The 22,500-nt window shown below is 47.1% G+C and overlaps 1 protein-coding gene across 3 annotated transcripts in view; it reads left to right on the top strand.

The window, feature by feature from the left end:
* LOC126982736 (transcriptional activator cubitus interruptus-like) overlaps positions 1-22,500 on the top strand; it is a 226,680-nt gene that overhangs the window by 107,774 nt on the left and 96,406 nt on the right. Inside the window, exon 1 of one of the 3 annotated variants that reach the window (XM_050835052.1) lies at positions 9,428-12,298. The exons of the other annotated variants lie outside the window; for them this stretch is intronic. The gene's annotated coding sequence lies outside the window, so the exon portion shown is untranslated. Of the gene's footprint in view, positions 1-9,427; positions 12,299-22,500 lie in introns of those variants that run through there. 3 annotated transcript variants of the gene reach the window in all.

The raw sequence follows: 22,500 nt of genomic DNA, 5'->3' as shown, positions 1-22,500 counted from the left end.
GCGGCCGCTTGTTAAGGGGTCACACCTCGCCCGGCCAGGTCACGGGGGGTCACACTGGGTCTTGGAGAGAGAGAGAGAGACGTCAACACATTCCTTTCCTTCCTCTCTCTCTCTCTCTCTCTCTCTCTCTCTCTCTCTCTCTCTCTCTCTCGAGAGAGAGAGAGAGAGAGAGAGAGAGAGAGAGAGAGAGGGAGGGAGAGAATTTTGTCTTATCTAACTATCCACTCCTCCTCTCTCTCTCTCTCTCTCTCTCTCTATCTCTCTCTCTATCTCTCTCTCACCTTTTCCTCCCAGGTCAAGATGAGAGAGAGAGAGAGAGAGAGAGAGAGAGAGAGAAGATGAAGACATTGAGAGAGAGAGGGAGGTAGAGAATTTTGTCTTATCTAACTATCCACTCCTCCCTAACCCCCCCCCCTCTCTCTCTTTCTCTCTCTCTCTCTTCCCCCCCCCCCCTCTCTCTTTGGGTCAGGGTCGGGGCAAGGTAAGGCACCGAGGCTCCTGATGATGACAGTGTTCCAACTTGATTTACTTCCTCTCAATTTTCCGCGAACTCCGGGAGGCACAATTCGAACTTCGCGATTCCTCAGTGCCACGCCATATCCGACCCTATACCCCTAGCCCTTAGAGGTGGGGGTAGGGTATGGCTTCAAGGGAGTGGGTTACGACCGTTTTGCCTCCATCTCTTCCCTCCTCCCTTCTCTCCTCCTGCTCCTCCTCCTCTCTCTGTCAGAACGTGTAATACGCATGATAATCTTAGGAGGGTGAGGAAAGGGCGCTATGCAAGGGTGTTCTAAGGGTGAGGGTCCCGCCGCCTTACCTTCACTCCCTCGCCGCCGCTGCCCACGCCTCGCTAAGGGTCAATTAAGGGAGAGGGAAAGGGTTATATTCACCCTTATTGCTGTCTCTCTCCCTTGCTTGGTCCGTCGTTCCTTCCTTTCTCCCTCCCTTCTTCCTCGGCGTCTTCGTTTTCTCTCTCTCTCTCTCTCTCTCTCTCTCTCTCTCTCTCTCTCTCTCTCTCTCTCTCTCTCTCTCTCTCTCTCTCTCTCTCTCTCTCTCTCTCTCTCTCTCTCTCTCTCTCTCTCTCTCTCTCTCTCTCTCTCTCTCTGGTCCAAGTTCAGGTCACTCCCTTGCTGGTTCTCTCTCTCTTTTTCTCCTCTCTCTCTCTCTCTCTCTCTCTCTCTCTCTCTCTCTCTCTCTCTCTCTCTCTCTCTCTCTCTCTCTCTCTCTCTCTCTCTCTCTCTCTCTCTCTCTCTCTCTCTCTCTCTCTCTCTCTCTCTCTCTCTCTCTCTCTCTCTCGCTAGGTCACGCTGGGTCACTCTCAAAAGGTGTCCTCCCCGCCGTGGTCACCTCAGCCCCTTCCAATTAGCACACTTGTTAAGATGTCCCTTCGTGTGTGCCCTTCCCTCCCTACCCTTCCCTTCCCTTCCCTTCCCTTCCCTGCTTTTCCTTCCCTTCCTCCCTACCTTTCGTCCTTAAACCTTTCTCCCTTAGTCTTCCTTTCCCCCCCCTCCTCCTCCTTAACTTGCTCTTCCTCTCTCTTACCTCCGTTTCCTTACCTCTCTCTCTCGTTCCCTTCCTCCTCCTCCCCCTCCTCCTTCATTTGCTTTTCTTCCCTTCTGCCTCCCCTCCTTGACCTCTTCACTTTCCTTCTGTCTCTCTCTCCACCGTCCCTTCCCTCCCTCCATACTCTGAACCTCTGTCATTTTTACTCCCATTTCTAGTATTACATCTTATTAAGTCTCCCTTCTAATGTGCGTGTATCTCCTCCGCTTTCTATTTATTTACAATCCGTCCATCATCGCGTATAATCCTCCGCTATCCTGTTTTTTACTCTGAATCTCTCATTTTTTCTCTCATTTCTAGTATTACATCTTATTAAGTCTCCCTTCTAATGTGCGTGTATCTCCTCCACTTTCTATTTATTTACAATCCGTCCATCAGCGCGTATAAATCCTCCGCTATCCGCGCTATTTGCTTTCCCGCGTCGCGAAGTGTTTGCGCAGCGGATAGCACGCGTCCATTTAGTGGGCGGTTTGTTTAGCCTTCCCCGCGCCCTGCTGTTGATCGCCTCGCCCGCCGCCCGCTGTTTGTTGGTTTATAGCTCTGCCGGCTATATTTAGTGGTGTCACGCGCGCACACACACACACACACACACACGGCTCTTGTTCCTCGATGGTCCGGCGTATAATATTGTGTATCACTGGATGGCCGCGTGAGTGAGTGAGTGGGTGTCTTTGTGTGTTGGGGGAGGTGGGGGTGGGGGGTGGGGGGGAGTTGTGTGTGTGTGTTTCTTTTCCCTTCCCTTCCCTTTTTTTCCTCTCCTTTTTCTTTCTCTGCCCTTCCTCTCTCTTCCCATCCCTTCCCCTCTCTTCCCTTCCCTTCCCCTCTCTTCCCATCCCTTCCCCTCTCTTCCCTTCCCTTCCCCTCTCTTCCCATCCCTTCCCCTCTCTTCCCTTCCCTTCCCCTCTCTTCCCTTCCCTTCCCCTCTCTTCCCATCCCTTCCCCTCTCTTCCCATCCCTTCCACTCTCTTCCCATCCCTTCCCCTCTCTTCCTTCCCTTCCCTCTCTTCCATCCTTCCCTCTCTTCCATCCTTCCCCTCTCTTCCCATCCCTTCCCCTCTCTTCCCTTCCCTTCCCCTCTCTTCCCATCCCTTCCCCTCTCTTCCCAACCCATCCCCTCTTCCCTGCCCTTCCCTCTCTTCCCACCTTCCCCTCTTCCTTCCTTCCCTCTCTTCCATCCTTCCCCTCTCTTCCCTTCCCTTCCCCTCTCTTCCCATCCCTTCCCCTCTCTTCCCATCCCTTCCCCTCTCTTCCCTTCCCTTCCCCTCTCTTCCCATCACTTCACCTCTCTTCCCACCCTTCCCTCTCTTCCACCTTCCCCTCTCTTCCTTCCTTCCCTCTCTTCCCATCCTTCCCCTCTCTTCCCATCCCTTCCTCTCTTCCCTTCCTTCCCTCTCTTCCCATCCCTTCCCTCTCTTCCCCCTTCCCCTCTCTTCCTTCCTTCCTCTCTTCCCATCCCTTCCCTCTCTTCCCATCCCTTCCCTCTCTTCCATCCCTTCCTCTCTTCCCTTCCCTTCCCTTCCCTTCCCTCTCTTCCCTTCCCTTCCCTTCCCTTCCCTCTCTTCCCCTCCCTTCCCTTCCCTTCCCTCTCTTCCCTTCCCTCTCTTCCCTTCCCTTCCCTTCTTCCTCTCTTCCCTTCCTCTCTTCCATCCTTCCCCTCTCTTCCCATCCCTTCCCTTCCCCTCTCTTCCCATCCCTTCCCTTCCCCTCTCTTCCCATCCCTTCCCCTCTCTTCCCTTCCCTTCCCCTCTCTTCCCTCTCTTCCCATCCCTTCCCTCTCTTCCTTCCTTCCCTCTCTTCCCATCCTTCCCTCTCTTCCATCCCTTCCCTCCCTTCCCATCCTTCCCTCCCCTTCCTTCCCTCTCTTCCATCCCTTCCCTCTCTTCCTTCCTTCCTCTCTTCCCATCCTTCCCCTCTCTTCCATCCCTTCCCTCTCTTCCCTTCCCTCTCTTCCCTTCCCTTCCTCTCTTCCCCTTCCTCTCTCTTCCTTCCCTTCCCCTCTCTTCCCTTTCCTTCCCTCTCTTCCCTCCTTCCCCTCTCTTCCCATCCCTTCCCTTCCCTTCCCTCTCTTCCCTTCCCTTCCCTCTCTTCCCTTCCCTTCCCTCCCCTTCCCTTCCCTTCCCTTCCCTCTCTTCCCTTCCTTCCTCTCTTCCTTCCCTCTTCCTTCCTTCCCTCTCTTCCTTCCTTCCCTTCCTTCTCCCCCCTTCCCTCTCTTCCCTTCCTTCTCTTCCCCTTCCCTTCCCCTTCCCCTTCCTCTTCCCTTCCTTCCCTTCCTTCCCTTTCCTCTCTTCCCTTCCTTTTCTTCCTTCCTTCCTTTCCCTTCCCTCTCTTCCTTCCCTTCCTCTTCCCTTCCTTCCTTCCCTCCCTCCCTTCCGCCCTTCCCTCTCCTTCCTTCCCTTTCCCTCTCTTCCCTCCCTTCCTTCCCTCTCATTCCCTTCCCTTCCCTTTCCTCTCCCTCCCTTCCTCTATCTACCATTCTATCTATCTACTATCTATCTTCCCTCCCTCACTTCATCTATCATTCTCCCCCTTCTACACACTCCCTTACCCCTTCCTTCCCTTTCCTCCCTCCCTCCCCTCCACCCTCCATGTGTCTATCTATCCATCGAATATATCTTTTTCCTCCCTCGCTTCATCTCTCATCCTCCCCCTTCCCTTCCCTTCCCTTCCCTTTCCTCCAACTCCCCCCCCCCTCCCCCCCGCCCCGACACAGCTGTAGCAATAGAAGCGCCAGCCATTTATTAAGCAGCTGATCTTTAGTTTATTAAGACAGACAGACATTATGAAGTCACGGGTCGCTCCGGTTACGCCTGTAGCAAAGGGGGGAGGAGGGAAGAGGAGGAGGAGGAGGAGGAGGAGGAAGATGGTAGTGAAAGAGGGTAGAGGAGGAGAGAGAGAGAGAGAGAGAGAGAGAGAGAGAGAGAGAGAGAGAGTAAAGAAAGATTATAAGAAAAGAAAATATATGAAGAAGGAAAAGAAGAAAGAAAAGAAAATATGTAAGAAAATTAAAAGAATATTATGAGAGAAAAATTAGAACAAAGTAGAAAAAAATAAAGGAGGAGAGAAAAGTGGAAAAAATGACATAGGAGAGAGAGAGAGAGAGAGAGAGAGAGAGAGAGAGAGAGAGAGAGAGAGAGAGATCACTGCAGCCATGGCATTGAAGACTCCTGGAAGCGCCTGGAACAACTGGATTCGTCTTTGGGCCACGTTGAAATCGCCCTGGAAAAGAATTCGATCCTATAATTAATCCTTAAGGGGAACATACATCTGGGGGCGCGTCGCTTCACTCACAGCAAAAATAACAACAGCAACAATAATGATGATAATGACGATTGTAATGATAAAATAATGGTAATAACAACAACAGTATCAAAGTAGTCACGAGTCTGGAAGGAAGGGAGACACCATAAGCCAAGCAAGATGGCGCCACTGTAAACACTTGCCTGCGCCACACACGAATTGGAGCCGACCGCCAGACCCCACCAAGAAAGCCTACCGGTGCTATAGGCCGAAGGGGAAAAAAGGGGTGAATTCGGCTACGTTACTACTACTACTACTACTACTACTACTACTACTACTACAAATACTAATACTATTACTACTACCACTACTACTACTACTACTACTACTACTACTACTACTACTACTATTATTACTACTACTATTACTACCGCCACCAACAACAGCATCATCTTCGCCATTCTATCACTACCACTACTGCTACAATCACCCCCCCCACCCCCCCCACCACCACTACCACCACTACCACCACTACCACCACCACCACCACCACCACTTCATCACTTATCCCTGTCAGCATCTCATACACCACTTTCACCCCCATCACACACACACACACACACACACACACACACACACACACACACACACACACACACATTGCATCGTTCAGTTCCATTCTTGATTCGTCACTTTTTTTTTCCTATTTTCTTTCTATGGTTTTTTTTTTCTTCCTTTCTCATTCTTTTCTATCCTTTTCATTCCATTCTTCTCTCTCCTCAATTTTTCATTCTATTGCCTCTGTTTGTTTGTTTTATCTTCTTTTTTCCATTCCCTTCCATTTCATTTCATTCCATTCCCTTCATCTCTCTTTTCTTTCCTTCCCCATTATCTTCCCTTCCTTTCCCTTCCCTTCCCTTCCACTCATATTCCTTCCTCTCCTTTCCTTCCTTTTCTTTCCTTCCTTTCCATGCTCTCCTTTAATTCCCTTCCCTTCCCTTCCCTTCCCTTGCCTTCCCTTCTCTGACCTTTACTTCCCTTCCACGCATATTCCTTCCCTCGTTTTTCCTTTTCTTCCCTTCATCCCCCTTCCCTTCAATCCCTTCCCTTCTTTATCCATCGCATCTAAAGAAGAAAAAAAATATACCTCCGATAATGGCCTCGCTTAAGAAGAAGAAGAAGAAGAAGAAGAGGAAAGAGAAGAGGAGTCGAAATATAATATAAAAGAAACAAGAGGTATAGAAAGAGGAGGAGGAAGAGGAGGAGAAATACGAAGAGGAAGAGGAGGAGGAGGAGGAGGAGAAAGAGGAAATGCGAAAAAAAAGAGGTACAGAAGGAGAACGAAGAGGAAAAAGAAGAAGGTGAGGAGGAGGAGGAGGAGGAGGCCGAAGTCAGGGTCACTGGTAAGCCTCCGAACACAAGCTTGAGATGATTGCCTCGTTGATGTTGGAGAAGATGAGTGTATCTCCGCCTCCTCCTCCTCCTCCTCCTCCTCCTGTTCACAGTTCTTGCTTCTCTCTTTATCTCCCCCTTCCCTTCCCTACTCTCTCTCTCTCTCTCTCTCTCTCTCTCTCTCTCTCTCTCTCTCTCTCTCTCTCTCTCTCTCTCTCTCTCGGGCCTGCAATTATTTTCTCTCTCTCTCTCTCTCTCCCTCCGCGGCGTCCCTTTCCACAATTTTTCGTTCCTTCTCTCATTTCTTCGCCTTTATCGCGCCTAACATCTTAATCTTGGCGCGCGGGGTGTGTGTGTGTGTGTGTGTGTGTGTGTGTGTGTGTGTTCGGTCGCTCTCCCAGGCTCTTCAGTATTAGTATTGTTGTTGTTGTTGTTGTTGTTGTTGTTAGTGGTGGTGGTGGGGATGGTGGTGGTAGTGTGTGCAGTTTCTACCTTACTACTACTTCTACTACTACTACTACTTCTGATGCTACTACTACTACTACTACTTTTTATCTGTTTGTCTATCTATCTGTCTATCTATCTATCGGGCAGGGATTTACATGCGTCTACCGTGCAATCAAATACCTTAAATCAACCATGAATTCTCTCTCTCAATCTCACTATCTATCTATCTATCTATCTGTCTATGTATTCATTATTATAGGTCCGTTTATTGATTGATTATGTCTTTGCATCTTATTAATTTTGTCTATCTATCAACATGTGTCTATCCATCATTTTCTATCAACCATTTTTCTGATTTTTTGTCTATCTGAATTTTGCTTCCTATCAACCTTACATGTCTATTTGTCCATCCGTCTACCTGTGCTTAGTAATCTCTGTCTATCTTAATATCCACCCATTTTTCTCTGTCTACATCAATTTTATCTTTCTCTACATCCATGTAAATATCTACTTTCTACTTTCCTTCTTTGTTTCTATTTTAATCTAATCTTTCTGTCTGCCTATCCGTCCATTTATCAATCATCTGTAACTCTCCTAACCTACACCAATCTTCTTTTTTTTTCTTTAATTCATTTTTACTCTACTTAAATGTATATCAATCTGTTTTTATGTAGGGGTAATAGTAGCAGAAATAGTAGTAGTAGTAGTAGTAGTAGTAGTAGTAGTAGTAGTAGTAGTAGTAGTAGTAGTAGTAAAGTCTGTCATCCCTTTATGTCAACCTTATCTCTCTGTTTCTCCGTCTGACATCTCTCCTAATCTACACCATTCTTTTTTTCCTTAATCCAACTCTAACTCTTTGTAAATGTATATCAATCTGCTTTTATGTCTGAATCTCTGTATGTCAACCTTATCTCTCTTTCTCCGTCTGACATCTCTCCTGATCTACTAGAATTCGATAAGTTAAGTTAGGATTCGGGTAGGTTAGGTTAGGTTAGGATTCGATTAAGTTAGGTTAGGATTCGGGTAGGTTAGGTTAGGATTCGATTAAGTTAGGTTAGGATTCGGGTAGGTTAGGTTAGGATTCGATTAAGTTAGGTTAGGATTCGGGTAGGTTAGGTTAGGATTCGATTAAGTTAGGTTAGGATTCGGGTAGGCTAGGTTAGGATTCGATTAGGTTAGGTCAGAATTCCATTAGGTTAGGTTAGGATTCGTTAAGTTAGGTTTGGATTCGATGAAATTAGGATTGAATGAAGTTAGATTAGGCTTATATGAAGTTTACGTGATTGGATTTTTTTCCTTAATCCATCTCTAACTCTATGTAAATGTATATCAATCTGCTTATATGTCTGTATCTCTCTATGTCAACCTTATCTCTCTGTTTCTCCGTCTGTCATCTCTATCTGTCTTCATGATATACTACCCATTTTATATTCATTTCCACTCTCCTTAATGTCTATCAATTTCCTCGCCTGAATCTCCTTAAATCAACTCTTTATCTGTTTATTTGTCCTCCTGTGTGTCACCTCAATCTGTCTTAATGATACTCGACTCAGGTTTTTATATATATAGTTTTTTTCTTTTTAAATGTCTAAGTATCTGTTTCCCCACCTGTCAGCCCCGTCACACACACACACACACACACACACACACACACACACACACACACACACACCTGTCAATCTGTTACCTGTCTGTTTCGATACCTGTCAGCTGGGCGAGAGTGATTGGTTGAAGTTTTTCGTGATTGGATAAGGCGATTGGGTAAGGAGGTGATGCTGATACGGTTAGGATTGAGTGTGGAAAGGAAGGATTAGATGAGATTAGGATAGGATTCGATTAGGTTAGGTCAGGATAAGGTAAGATTTATGATTGGAAGGGATTGGGTGATTAAATTAAGAAAGGATTGGATTTAGATAGGATAAGTTTAAGATTAAGATTGGAAGGGATTAGGTGATTATATTAAGATCGGTTTGGATTAAAATAGGATAGGATAAGATACTATTTAAGATTGGAAGGGATTGGGTGATTAAATTAAGAGAGGATTGGATTAAAATAGGATAAGTTTAAGATTAAGATTGTAAGGGATTGGGTGATTACATTAAAAGAGGGTTGGATTGAGATAGGATAAGATCAGATTTAAAATTAAGATTGGAAGGGATTGGATGATTACTGTAAGATCGGGTTGGATTAAGATAGGATAAGTTTTAGGATCAAGATTGGAAAGGATTGGATGATTACGTTAAAAGAGGACTGGATTAGGATAAGATAAGGGTAATGATTAAGATTGCAAGGGATTGGAAGATTAAATTGAAAATGGATTAGATGATTAAGTTAGTAGTGGATTGGATACTGAAGATTGAACTGAATGGTGAAGTGAAGATTGGAAAAAGTGATTGGTGACTGGTTAGCTTGTGGCTGGATTGTAATTGGGTGGTCTGTTGTTACCCGTGTTGTGATTGGGTAATGTGATTGTGTTGTCTTGGGCGTTCATTGGCTGGAGTTGAGGAGGAGGAGGAGGAGGAGGAGGAGGAGAAGAGGGAGGAGAGATAAGGAAAAAAATTAAGAAATATTAGAATGAGTGAAATAAGATTCGGGAATAAGGAAGAAGGAGAAAAAGATTATATAAGGAAAGATAGGGATAAAAAATAAGCAAACAAGTTATAGAAATTAGGAGATAAGGACAAAGGACACGAAAAAAGATAAAAGGAAAAGAAAAAAATAAATAAATAACATCATTAAAAAGGAGTTAAGAAAATGAGTTAAGAAAAATGTTACAGGGTAGTTTTTCCTCTTCAAATTCAAACTGCTTAGAACCATCATCAGATCTCTATACAGAATTAAAACCCTTTCTAACTCTATGTGGAATTGGATCATTAAGAGGTGTCAGACGAAAGGATTGAATAGGGATTAGCCGGTCTTCTAATTGCTTCTGTTTGTGGGTCATTTGATTCCTGATTAGCCCGGCCACTCAATTAGCCAGTCTTCTAATTGCTTGGGTGTGTGTGATTAGCCAGTCTCTCATTAACCAAGGATCCCAGTGACTGTTTGCGATTAGCCAGTCTCTTGATTGGCTGTGTTTGTGATTAGCTAGTCCTCTAATTTACCAAGGCACTGAGGGAGGAAGGGACTAAGTGAATGAGTATGAGTGAGTGTGTGGGGGTGAGTGAGTAAATGGGTGTGTCAGTGAGTACCATGCAGGGGTTTTAGTGGTCCAAGGCGCCCCTCCCCTCCCGTCGCTGGTGGTGGCGGCGCCCCGAGTACCCCAGTAAACAGGTCGGTGCCTCGTCGCTCGAGTGTTCCCCGTGCGCGGCGCTGGATGCTAATTTGCAGTGACTCGTCTGATTGACCGCCTCGCCGAGCGTCGCGTGTCGCCGCGGGCCGCGATATTACAGGCATTATCAGCGAGTGTTTTGACAGGACAAATCTCATTGGTTCCTCGTATTAGCGTCAACTCGGACACATTCATTCATTGGACACAGCCGATGTAATGACTCCTCCCATTGGTCACACGCCTCGCGCCCTCGCCGCCTGGACGCAGCCCCGCCATTGGTGCCTCGTTATGCACCTGATCGGGCCATTTGCTTGATGGGGCTGACGTCACGGAGGGCGCCTGACGCCGGCTGACGAGGCTGACCAATAAACGGAGGTGTGGCCGAGGGGTGCCTCCTGATGGGCCAGCCTACGCCACACCTGCCGCCCCGCACACCTGAAGCTGGGAAATACCTACCAAGCGGCCAGCAGCTCCGCGGGTCCCGGCGGCCGCTGTGTGTGGTGGCCCCGCGCTGGGTGGCGGTGAGCACAGTGTGGGAGGAGTCTCCGGCCCCGGCCACTCCACTAAGTTTCGTTTGGAGGGGGCTGGCTGGGGGGGTTCCGGGCGGCGCGAGGGCCCCACACCCCTCCTGCCGGGGACTAGGTATCCTGTGGGGGCTGTTGCAGCGGCGGGCGTTGACAGGGGCGTCTAGAGCAGGCCTGAGAGGCGCGGGCGGGCGCGGGAGGGGACGGAGTGGGGTGGGCGAGAGCGGCGGGCAACGGGAAATAGGTGGCGCGCGGCCGTGTGCCGGGGTGGCCGCGTGTGTGTGGTCCGCGGCCCTGACAGTCCTCGACCTGAGCAAGGCTTTGTGTTGCCCTAGTCAGTCAGTACCCGAGCAGCGAGCACAGGGAGACCACCACCATCTCGCCGCCACACGGGACGCCCCGCACCCACCGCCTGACGCAGTGCAGCGCCGCCCTCGCACAAGTGGGAACGCAGAGGAGTGGCGTGGGAGGGCCTGGCTGGGTGGTCGGCCGCCTACCAGCCTCGAGGAGACAGAGTTTATATAGATGCCGATGACATGGTGGCGGCGGGCGGCGGCGGGGCATAAGCAGATCGGGTAGTGAAGTCCTCGCGCTCAACGTCTCAATTAGTGACGTCGACCACCGCTTCAGCTCCTCTTATTGACATGCTGATTGAGCCATCGAGCGTCGCGGCGGCGGGGCGGCACCTGGCGGCTGTCGCTGCAGCCGAGGCGTCCCTGTGAGGCAGCACTGCAGCACCAGGGCGTCCAGGCGCCGCCCTCCTGCACGCGGAGCGAGACGCGTGCCCTCACCGCCACCCCGACGCCCCGCCCTGCTCCTCCCGCCCCAGTGTAAACAGTGCCCGGCGGTGAGTGCCTGTGAAGTGTCGGATTGTGTCGCCTGGTGAGGAGGCCGTGCGTGGAGGCAGCCAGCGCGAGCACCTGTGGAGTAGCGACGCGGCGCAGCGATACCGTGGCCGCGGCGGGGCTGTGAGCGTTGAGGGAGACACGAACGAAGAGAAGGAGAGTTGCAGTAAGACGAGAGCGAAGGGAAGGAGTATTGCAGTGACAGGAACGGAGGAAAGGAGTGCTACGGTGAGACGGGGAACGAAGGAAAGGATTAGTGTTGCGTGAGACAGGAACGGAGAGAAAGAAGTGTTGCGTGAGGTGAGACAGGCAAAGAATAGTGTTGCGGGAGACAGGAACAGCGGAGGAGGAGAGGAGTGAGTGTTGCAGGAGAGAGATAAACGAAGAGGGAGAGCAGTGTTACCGTAGAGAAAGGAACAGAGGAAGAAAAAGAGTGTTGCAGTGACAGAAACGAAGGAGTGTTGGATTGAGACACGGACGAAGGCGAGGAGTGTTACCGCCTTGCCAGGGACTTCATCACCGCCTCCTCCACACGACGCACCATTTACCACCCTCGCAGCCTCCACTCCACCTGTGCCCCTCTTACCCCTCCTCCCTTGTCCACCTGTTACAACCCCCCCTGTACACACACACACGCACACACACGCACCTACTGGAACGAGGAGTACGCCGCCGCTGCAGCACACACACACACACACACACACACACACACACACACACACTCACAGACACACGGCCCTTTACTCTCCCCCCCCCCCCTCCCCCTTCCATTTTCACCCCTGCCCATACCTGTGTCTGGAACGCCCCAAAAAAGGAAGGAATGTGCGAACGGATAATGCGGTTGGATAGCATAGACAGTCCCTTCCTGGCGCCCCTCGACCCCATGCGAGAGATTCAAGACCAAGACCGAGACCTTCAGGAGCACGGCCCGATAACTTACCTTCTGCGTCTTCGTCTGCGTCTTGGTCTGCGTCTCCGTCAAGCTCTCCTGCCCCTGCGAAGTGAGACATCCGCTTGTGGTAAGGCTTTTGAGAGGAGCTTATGTTAGTTAGTTAGACGGTTAGTTAGGTAGGTAGGTAGGCGTTCATCTTCTTCTTCTTCTTCTTCTTTTGTGTTAGGTTAAAAATCTCCTCGCGTAATTTGTTCAAGTTCTTCATTCATGTTAATTATTGTAGTAGTAGTAGTAGTAGTAGTAGTAGTAGTAGTAGTAGTAGGAGGAGGAGGAGGAGGAGGAGGAATCGATGGTGTCATTCTCTAATCAGTCTGTTCGTGTACTCACCATCATCTTCTTCCTCTTCTTCTTCTTCTTCCTCTTCCTCTTCTTCATTACCACCACCATTACTATTCAGGCAGAGAAAACCATCTTAGGGTCATTAGAGAGGAATAATTGCTAATGGGGAAAAAAGAAAACACACACACTCACTCACTCACACACACACACACACACACACACACACACACACACACACACACACACACACACACACACACACATACATATTCACCAACACTGTATGCATTTTCCATCCACCACCGACTCTTTCTTCTCTTCCTCTCCTCCTCCTCCTCCTCCTCCTCCTCCTCCTCCTCCTGCAAGATCAAGTTATCGAGTTCCTGGATAGAGATATTACAACCTCGCCGCCATCACTGCAATTACCTGAATCAGTACCTGTGTGTGTGTGTGTGTGTGTGTGTGTGTGTGTGTGTGTGTGTGTGTGTGTGTGTGTGTGTGTGTCCATCCGCTCGCCCGCCCGCCCGCCCTTCCTCTCGCCACCCTCCTCTCCTCCTCCTCCTTCTTCGCCGACTATACCATCACCTCCCCTTCCTCCTCTTCTTCTTCTTCTTCTTCTTCCTCCTCCGACCACCTCCAAGACCCCAGACTCCGACAAGATTCACTCCTCCACATCCTCATCTTACTTACCTCCTCCTCCTCCTCCTCCTCCTCCTTCTCGCCGCCTGTCTTGTCTGTCCCTCCTCCTCCTCCTCCTCCTCCTCTACCATTCCCCTCTCCTCCTCCTCCTCCTCCTCCTCCTCCTCCTCCACTATACCACGAGAAATCCTTGCCTGCATTTTTCTCTTCTTTTTTTTTTCTTTTTTTTCTCCTCCTCCTCCTCCTCCTCTTCAGCTTTTTTAATGAGCACACGAGTTTTGAAGATTAAGGACACGCACGCACGCACACACACACACACACACACACACACACACACACACACACACACACACACACACACACACACACACGCCACCACCAGCATCCCTCCTCCTCCCCATACCTCCTCCCTCCCCACTCCTCCTCCTCCTCCTCCTCCTCCTCCTCCTGGGCGGTCATGGAGGGCTTGGAGGCAAATTGCTATGTGTGAGTGTAGTGATGAAGCCGCGATGACTCTCTTACGTGTGTGTGTGTGTGTGTGTGTGTGTGTGTGTGTGTGTGTGTGTGTGAGGTCTTACTTAAATGTCTTCTTTTGTCTTTCTTTTTTTTATCTGTTATCTTTATTATCTCTCTCTCTCTCTCTCTCTCTCTCTCTCTCTCTCTCTCTCTCTCTCTCTCTCTCTCTCTCTCTCTCTCTCTCTCTCTCTCTCTCTCTCTCTCTCTCTCTCTCTCTCTTTTACGAGCACGAAACTAACTTCTTTTGCTCATGTTAATTACTTCATCCACCTCCTCCACCTCCTCCTCCTCCTCCTCCTCCTCCTCCTCCTCCTCCACCTCCTCCTCTTCCTCCTCCTGCAGCTTCCATCTTCATTTTCTTTTTCTGCGTCCACATCTGCTCTTCCTCCTCCTCCTCCTCCTCCTCTTCTTTTTCTATTTCTTCTTCTTCTTCTTCCATCTACTCCACTTCCTCTTCCACCTTTTCCTTTTATTTTCGTTCTTTCATCTTTTCCTTCCTTATCTTTCTTTTCCTTTCCTTTCTTTTTTTCTTTCTCTTTTCTTTCTCCTCCTCCTTCTTCACCTCCTCTTTTCTTTCTTCTTCTTCTTCTTCCTCCTCCTCCTCCTCCTCCTCTTCTTCTTCCATTTCTTCCTCCTTCTCCTCTTTCTATTCTTTACTTCACATCTTTTACCATCTCCTTTTCTCCTTCTCCTCCTCCTCCTCCTCCTCCTCCTCCTCCTCCTCCTCCTCCTCTTCCTCTTCATCTTCCATTCTTCCTGTACTTACTCCATCTGTTCTTCCTTCCTCCACATCTTTAACCTCCTCCATTTCTATTCCTCCTCCTCCTCCTCCTCCTCCTCCTCTTCTTCCATTCTTCCTGTACTTACTCCGTCTGTTCTTCCTTCCTCCACATCTTTCACCTCCTCAATTTCTATTCCTCCTCCTCCGCCTCCTCCTCCTCCTCCTCTTCCACCTGCTTGTTATTCCACCTCCAGCATCATCACCGCCCATCATCATTATCTCTTGCCCATGTTTCATTTGTTTCTTCTTCCTCTTCTTCTTCTTCTTCTTCTTCTTCTTCTTCTTCTTCTTCTTCCTCTTCTTCGCTTACTTGATCCTCTTATTTTTTAACTTTTTTTGTCTTTTTTTGCTTGTTATTTATTTTTTTGGTTTCTGATTCTTGTTTTATTTTCTTTATTATTTTGTCTTCTTCTTCTTCCTCTTCTTCTTCCTCTTCCTCTTTGCTTTCTTTCTCTCTCCTCTTAATTATCTTTTTGTTGTTATTTTCTTATTTATTTATTTTTTCTTATTTGTCTCGTTTTTTAATAATTTTCTTTTTTTTGTCGTTTTTTCTTCATTTTTTGGCTTTTTCTTCTTCATTTTGTTGTTTTTGTTGTTGTAGTTAGTGTCTTCCTTTTTTGTTCTTTTTCTTTTTGTTTTGTTTTTCTTCTTCAATTAGTGTAAGTTTTCCCTTTTTTTTCCTTTCCTCTTTGCAACAACTGTAATTTCTCTCTTCTTTCTTTCTTTCTTTCTTTCTTTCTTTCTTTCTCTTTCTTAATTAACCTTTTTCGTTCACCTGACTCACTCACTCACCTTCCTTTCCTTCCTAATTTCTTTCTCTTTCTTTCTTTCTTTCTTTCTCTTCTTTCTTTCTTTTTCTTAATTAACCTCTTCGTTCACCTGACTCACTCACTCACTCACTCACCTTCCTTTCCTTCCTAATTTCTTTCTTTCCTTTCTTTCTTTCTTTCTCTTCTTTCTTCCTTTTTCTTAATTAACCTCTACGTTCACCTGACTCACTCACCTTCCTTTCCTTCCTATTTTCTTTCTTTCTTTCTTTCTTTCTTTCTTTCTTTCTCTTTCTTAATTAACCTCTACGTTCACCTGACTCACTCACTCACTCACCTTCCTTTCCTTCCTAATTTCTTTCTTTCTTTCTTTCTTTCTCTTTCTTAATTAACCTCTACGTTCACCTGACTCACTCACTCACTCACCTTCCTTTCCTTCCTTATTTCTTTCTTTCTTTCTTTCTCTTTCTTAATTAACCTTTTTCGTTCACCTGACTCACTCACTCACTCACCTTCCTCTCCTCTCCATCCTAAATTTCCTCCTCCTCTTCTCGTCTATATATTTTTCTTTCTTTCTTTCTTTCTCTTTCTTAATTAACATTTTTCGTTCACCTGACTCACTCGCTCACTCACCTTCCTTTCCTTCCTATTTATTTATTTATTTCAAAAAGAATAATAGAGTAAAAGAGGATTCCAATGACAAAGGAACAAAGGAAGAAGAAATAGGAGAGAGAAAAGGGAAGTGAGAGAGGAAGGAGAGGCAAAGGAACGGAGAGAAGAAAAAGGAGGAGAAATAAAGAGTAGGAAGAGGAGAAAGATGAAAGATGAAGATGTAAGAGAGAATGCGAGGAAACGGAGAAAGAGCTATGGAGGAAAAAGGAGGGAAAAAGGTAAAAAAAAATAAAGAAAGAGAAGAGGAGGAAGAGGAAACAAATAGCCCTTTTTTTTTTTTTTTTTTTTTTTTTTTTACAGCTAAGGAGACAGTTCAAGGGCGTAAATAAAAAAAAATAAAATAAAAAGCCCGCAACTCACTGCTCCCGTACAGAGGTCAAAGGAGTGTCCAAAACGAGAGGTCAATTTCGGGACCATAGATACATTCAAGGGCACCATAGATACATTGAAGAAGAGGTTAGATAAAGCCATGGATGGTGAGGTAAGGTGGGGTTGAGTGTACAGGAGCTGCCTTGTATAGGTCAACCGATCTCTTGCAGACTCCTTACGTTCTTATGTTCTTAAATAAAGCAAGACGAGAGAGAGGTGCCGCTAAAGAGAGTTACGAAGAAGAGGTAGAAAAATAAACGAAAGCACAGGGAAGGCGAAAAACACATATTAGAAGAAACCATTGTTGTTTTATTAGTGTCTAAGAAAAGAGGTGCAGGAAAAATTGAGAGGAGAAAGTAAGATAAGGATGATAGGGTAAGCTTTGAGTGGTAGTGGTGGTGGTAATGGTGGTGGTGGTGGTTTAGAAGACGCCACTGTTTTTTTGTTGTTGGTGGTGGTAATGGTGGTGGTGGTGGTTTAGAAGACGCCACTGTTTTGTTGGTGGTGGTGGTGGTAATGGTGGTGGTGGTGGTTTAGAAGACGCCACTGTTTTGCTGTGTTGGTGGTGGTGATGGTGGTAGTAGTGGTAGTCGTAGTGGTGGTGGTGGTGGTAATGACTAAGGGCCGCAATCACAGTCACTTTGTTTGTTTTGATCGTTACCCATGGCTGTTATCGCCGCTATAGTATTTCCATGTAAAACTGGCCTATGGGGTAGTGGCGGCTGCAGAGGAGGCGACAGGTGTTGAGAGTGCGTGGCAAGGTGCGGCGCTAGGCTAACCCCGCAGCCGCCACTACCCCATCGGCCAGTTTTACATGGAAATACTATAGCGGCAATAACAGCCATTGGTAACGATCAAAACAAACGAAATGACTGTGAAAGCGGCCCTAAGGAATTACAGAAAGGAAAAATAGTGAAGAAAAGACAATTAGGAGAGGTCGGAATACTACAGCGAAGGCGAAGAACAACACAAAATGCCGTCAATCTTCTCAGCTTCTCTCCACCTGAAGAGGCCGGTTGGGTAGAAGAAGCCCCTCCTCCTCCTCCTCCTCCTCCTCCTCCTCCTCTTCTTTGTTCCTCCAAATTTTCACGAGTCGGGCGTTTCGGCGCGTCATGATAGAGTCCTCAAGAGCGGGGGAGGAGGAGGAGGAGGAAGGGGGAGCAACCAGAAGAAGTTAACTGCGGAGGGAGGATGGAGAGGAGGAGGAGGAGGAGGAGGAGGAGGAGGGAGGGAAGAAGGTAACGAATTCCAGGACTCCTCTCTCTATACGTTTCTCTCTCTCTCTCTCTCTCTCTCTCTCTCTCTCTCTCTCTCTCTCTCTCTCTCTCTCTCTCTCTCTCTCTCTCTCTCTCTCTCTCTCTCTCTCTATCTATCTATCTATTTTTCTATCTATCTATCTATCTATCTCGGTATATAGATAGAAAGATTGATACAGACGGATAGATAGATAGATAGATAGATAGATAATATAAAGTCGCTATTCATTGTAATCTTAACCGACTGTTTCTCATCTTTCCGCATAATACCTTGCTTTATTTCCTCCTCCTCCTCTTCCTTCTCCTCCTCCTCCTCCTCCTCGTCCGTAAGACCTCACTTGGAATACGCAGTGCCGTTCTGGTTCACTAATTGCCAGGGAGTGACTTACAGCGTTCCCTTCCTTGCGTAGAAGTGCTTTAAGCTGTTTGAAAGGTTACTGAAGTGTGTGTAAGGAATGGATGAAGCTTACTATAGGCGGCAGTCTTGTGATGGGGCAAAGGGTTTCATGTTGCCTGCTGTTTTGTGTGTTCATGTTTCCCTTTCTTCCTAAACGTAATACCATCCTCTCCTTCCCAAGCCTCCTCCTCCTCTTCCTCCTCCTCCTCCTCTTGATTGTCTTGGGAAGTTAAGGAAGACATACTAATTATTGTCTTTTTCCCTTCCCTTTCTTCCCGCGGCTGTTTCTTGTTCTCCTCCTCCTCCTCCTCCTCCTCCGAGTCTTCTTCGTTGCTTGTCATTCTCTTCATTCTTTTCATTCTTTTCGCTTTTTCTTTCTTTTTTCTTTAATTATCTTCATTTTTCTTTCTTTTTTTATTTCGATTTTTTTTCCATTTCTTTGTTATTATTATTATTATTATTATTATTATTATTATTATTATTATTATTATTATCATTATTATCATTATTATTATTGCCTGTTCTTGCCTCCTTATTCCTTCCTTCTCCTCCTCCTTCCTTCCTCCTCTTCCTCTTCTTCTTCTTCCTCTGTTTTAATCTTCCTTTTTTGTGGCGATATTTCTCCTCCTCCTCCTCCTCCTCCTCCTGATTCTTCTTCTCCTGTTATTGCTTTTCTTCTCCCTGTTATTTTATTTCTTACCTCCTCCTCCTCCACCTCGTAATTCTCTTCCTCCTCCTCCTCCTCCTCCTCTTTCTATACCTCTTTTTCTTTGATATTATATTTTTCGACCCTTGCTCTGCCCCCTCCTCCTCCTCCTCCTCCTGCCCCCCCCCCCCCCCCGCCGGCTTAAGTTACGGGGGTTCCGGAGGTTTAGTCAGTGTGGTTAATTTGCTTCGATAATGTGGTCTCGCTACGCCTGGCTGCCCCTGAGTGTGTGTGTGAGGGGTAGTGGGGGGGTGGGGGTGGGGGTCATGGGGGGGTAGAGTGTCTGATGGGGGGGATAGTGTTGTGTGTGTGTGTTTCTGTGTGTGTGTTTCTGTGTGTGTGTGTGTGTGTGTTTGTGTGTGTGTGTGTGTGTGTGTGTGTGTGTGCTTCCTTTCCTCCTTTCTTTCTATTTGTTTCTTTAGTCTCTCTCTCTCTCTCTCTCTCTCTCTCTCTCTCTCTCTCTCTCTCTCTCTCTCTCTCTCTCTCTCACACGTCTTGAGTCATTCACGCGTCGCCGCTTGTCTTCCTCCTCCTCCTCCTCCTCCTCCTCTCTTTCATTTCTTTCTTCCTGTTTCTCTTCTCTTTCCTCCTCTTCTTCCTTTTTCTTTTCCCCTCTCTTTTACTTCCCATTCCTTCAATCTTTGTTTTCTTTCTCTCAGTTTCTCTTCTTATTCCTTCACCCTTTGGATAAGAAAAGAAAGAAGAAGAGAAGGAGACGAAGAGGAAGGAGAATAGTTTGAGAGAGAGAGAGAGAGAGAGAGAGAGAGAGAGAGAGACAGAGTGTTAGTATAGATGGAAGTATCAATGCCGTGTGTGTGTGTGTGTGTGTGTGTGTGTGTGTCATTAAGGTCAAAATCTCTTACTGTTTTTTTTTCCTTTCATCCATTGTTTCTTTCTCTCTCTCTCTCTCTCTCTCTCTCTCTCTCTCTCTCTCTCTCTCTCTCTCTCTCTCTCTCTCTCTCTCTCTCTCTCACACAATCTTACGCCTACTCGAGAAACTTGTCCATTCCTTTCTTCCTCCTCCTCCTCCTCCTCCTCCTCCTCCTCCTTATCAGATCTTCCTCCTCCGTTCCAGGCATAACTTTTTTTCTTATTAGTAATTCAAAAGAAGTCGAGAAAATGTACCAATCGGATCATTAGAGAGAGAGAGAGAGAGAGAGAGAGTTGGTGGAATAGAAATATTATGGAAGGAAGGAAAGGAAGAGAAGGAGGGATTGAAGAAGGGAGGAATGTAGAGAAAGAGGAGGAGGATATGGAAGGATTGAGGAAGAGAAGAAGAAGAAGAGAAAGAGGAATGGAATAGAGGAAAAAGAAAGAGGAAGAGGAGGAAAAAGAAAAAAATATAGAGAAGATTGACATAAAGAAGAAGAAGAAGAAAAAGAAGAGGGAGAAAGAGAAGAAGAAGAAGAAGAAGAAGAAGGAAGAAGAAGGAGGAGGAGGAAAATAATTGAGGAAAGAATGAGGAGGAGGGAAGGGAGGAATATATTGAAGGGATGAGCAGTAGAACGTATGGGGAGGAGGAGGAGGAGGAAGAGGGGGAGGAGGAGGAGGAGGAGGAGGAAGAGGGGGAGGAGGAGGAGGAGGAGAATGTGGGACAGCTATCCTTCCTTTGTTTGTTATTCGTCATTAATATTTCATGTCAGCGCACACTCTCTCTCTCTCTCTCTCTCTCTCTCTCTCTCTCTCTCTCTCTCTCTCTCTCTCTTCTTTCATTAATTCATTTCTTTCTTGTTTTTTTCTTCATTCCTTCTCTCTCTCTCTCTCTCTCTCTCTCTCTCTCTCTCTCTCTCTCTCTCTCTCTCTCTCTCTCTCTCTCTCTCTCTCTCTCTCTCTCTCTCTCTCTCTCTCTCATCTTGCAACTCGAGAATGTCTTAAGTAAATATTGACAGAGAAATTATGGTATTAGAGAGAGAGAAGAGAAGAAAGAAATAATTGCCTCTTTGATATCTTATAATTGAGATGTTCACAGCGCCAATAAGGTCTCTCCCTCTCTCTCTCTCTCTCTCTCTCTCTCTCTCTCTCTCTCTCTCTCTCTCTCTCTCTCTCTCTCTCTCCTATATGTGTGTGTGCGCGCCCCATCACCGTCTGTCTGTTTCACCGCCGCACACACACACATACACACACACACACACACACACACACACACACACACACACACGGGCGGGAAGGTGTGAGGGTGTGTTTGGAGAAGCTCGTTCAGTCCCGTGGTTTATTTTCCTGTTCGTTCGCCTCCGCTCCTAAAGGCCGCCTCGACACCTCTTCATGCCCGACTCTTTCACTCTCTTCCCTTCCCTTTCTGACGCTTCTGTTTTTTTTCTATTCTCTCTCTTCCTTCCTTTCTTCCCTTTTCTTCCTCCTCCTTCCCTTCCCTTCCTGATGATTCAATTTTCTTTCTGTTCTCTCCCTTCTTCTCTCTTCTCCTTCCCTTCTCTTCCTCCCCCTTCCCTTCCCTTCCTGATGATTCAATTTTCTTTCTGTTATCTCCCTTCCTTCTTCTCTCTTCTCCTTCCCTTCTCTTCCTCCTACTTCCCTTCCCTTCCTGATGATTCAATTTTTTTTCTGTTCTTTTCCTTCTTCTCTCTTCTCCTTCCCTTCTCTTCCTCCTCCTTCCCTTCCCTTCCTAATGCTTTTTTTCTGTTATCTCCCTTCCTTCTTCTCTCTTCTCCTTCCCTTCTCTTCCTCCTTCCCTTCCCTTCCCTTCCTAATGCTTTTTTTTCTGTTATCTCCCTTCCTTCTTCTCTCTTCTCCTTCCCTTCTCTTCATCCTCCTTCCCTTCCCTTCCTGATGCCTCTTCTGTTTCTTTCTCTTCTACTTGTCTTTCCTTTTTCTTCTTCCTTTCTTTCGTATTTTGCATTTCATATTTATCGTGTATTCCTGGTTCTAAATCCTCCTCCTCCTCCTCCTCCTCTTTTTTTTCTTCTTTTTCTCTTTCCAATACATTCTCTCTCTCTCTCTCTCTCTCTCTCTCTCTCTCTCTCTCTCTCTCTCTCTCTCTCTCTCTCTCTCTCTCTCTCTCTCTCTCTCTCTCTCTCTCTCTCTCTCTCTCTCTCTCTCTCTCTCTCTCTCTCTCATAAATACTCGTCGTCTAATGAAAGGTTAACGTCAATCTCACACCTTCCCTCCCTTCCCCTTCTCTTCCTCCCCTTCCCCCCCCCTCCCTTCTTCCTCCTTCCCCTCTCTTCCCCTCTCTCTCCCTTTTCCTTCCCCTCTCTTCCTCCTCCTCCCCGCTCTCTCCTCCCTTTCCTTCCTTTCCTCTTCCCTCATCTCTTTCCTCCCTTCTTCCTTCCCTTTCTTTCCTCCTCTCCCCTCGTTCTTCCCCTCTCTTCCTATCGTCATTTTCCCTCCCTCCCCTTCATTCCCTTCCCTCCCTTCTCTCTTCCCTTCCCCTTTCTTATCTATCCTTCCCCCTCCTTCCCCTCCCCTCCCTTCCCTTCTTCTCTTCCTCTTTCATCCCAGTGTTTCCTTATCTATCCTCTCCTCTCTCTTCTTCTTCCTCTCCTTTTCCTCCATCCCTCTCTTTCCTTCCGTCAAACACACACACACACACACGTAGGTCTAGTAGCCAGGCAGGGCAGGGCAGGGCAAGGCAGCAGCAGGCAGGGCATACTTAGCTATTCATGGGTGTGTGCGTTAGATAGCGAGGCGCGCACTGCAAACACACACAGACAGACGCCCTCACATCGGGATATACACCAACAGCTCCTTAGGTTACGAGCATGGCGAGTGTGGACGGAGGCTGGAGAGGTTGACCAATGTAGAAAAAGTAGAGCAATTTGAAGATACAGATGAGAAAGAAAACAAGGACAGGGAAATAGAGGTGCAGATAGATGGATTGATGGATTGATGACAGACGCCCTCACATCGGATATACACAAACAGCTCCTTAG

The sequence above is a fragment of the Eriocheir sinensis genome, chromosome 51, assembly GCF_024679095.1.
Source record: "Eriocheir sinensis breed Jianghai 21 chromosome 51, ASM2467909v1, whole genome shotgun sequence".
Lineage (NCBI taxonomy): Eukaryota > Metazoa > Arthropoda > Malacostraca > Decapoda > Varunidae > Eriocheir > Eriocheir sinensis.
Note: the sequence above shows the minus strand (reverse complement) of the source record. Positions and strands in the feature narration are given on the sequence as shown.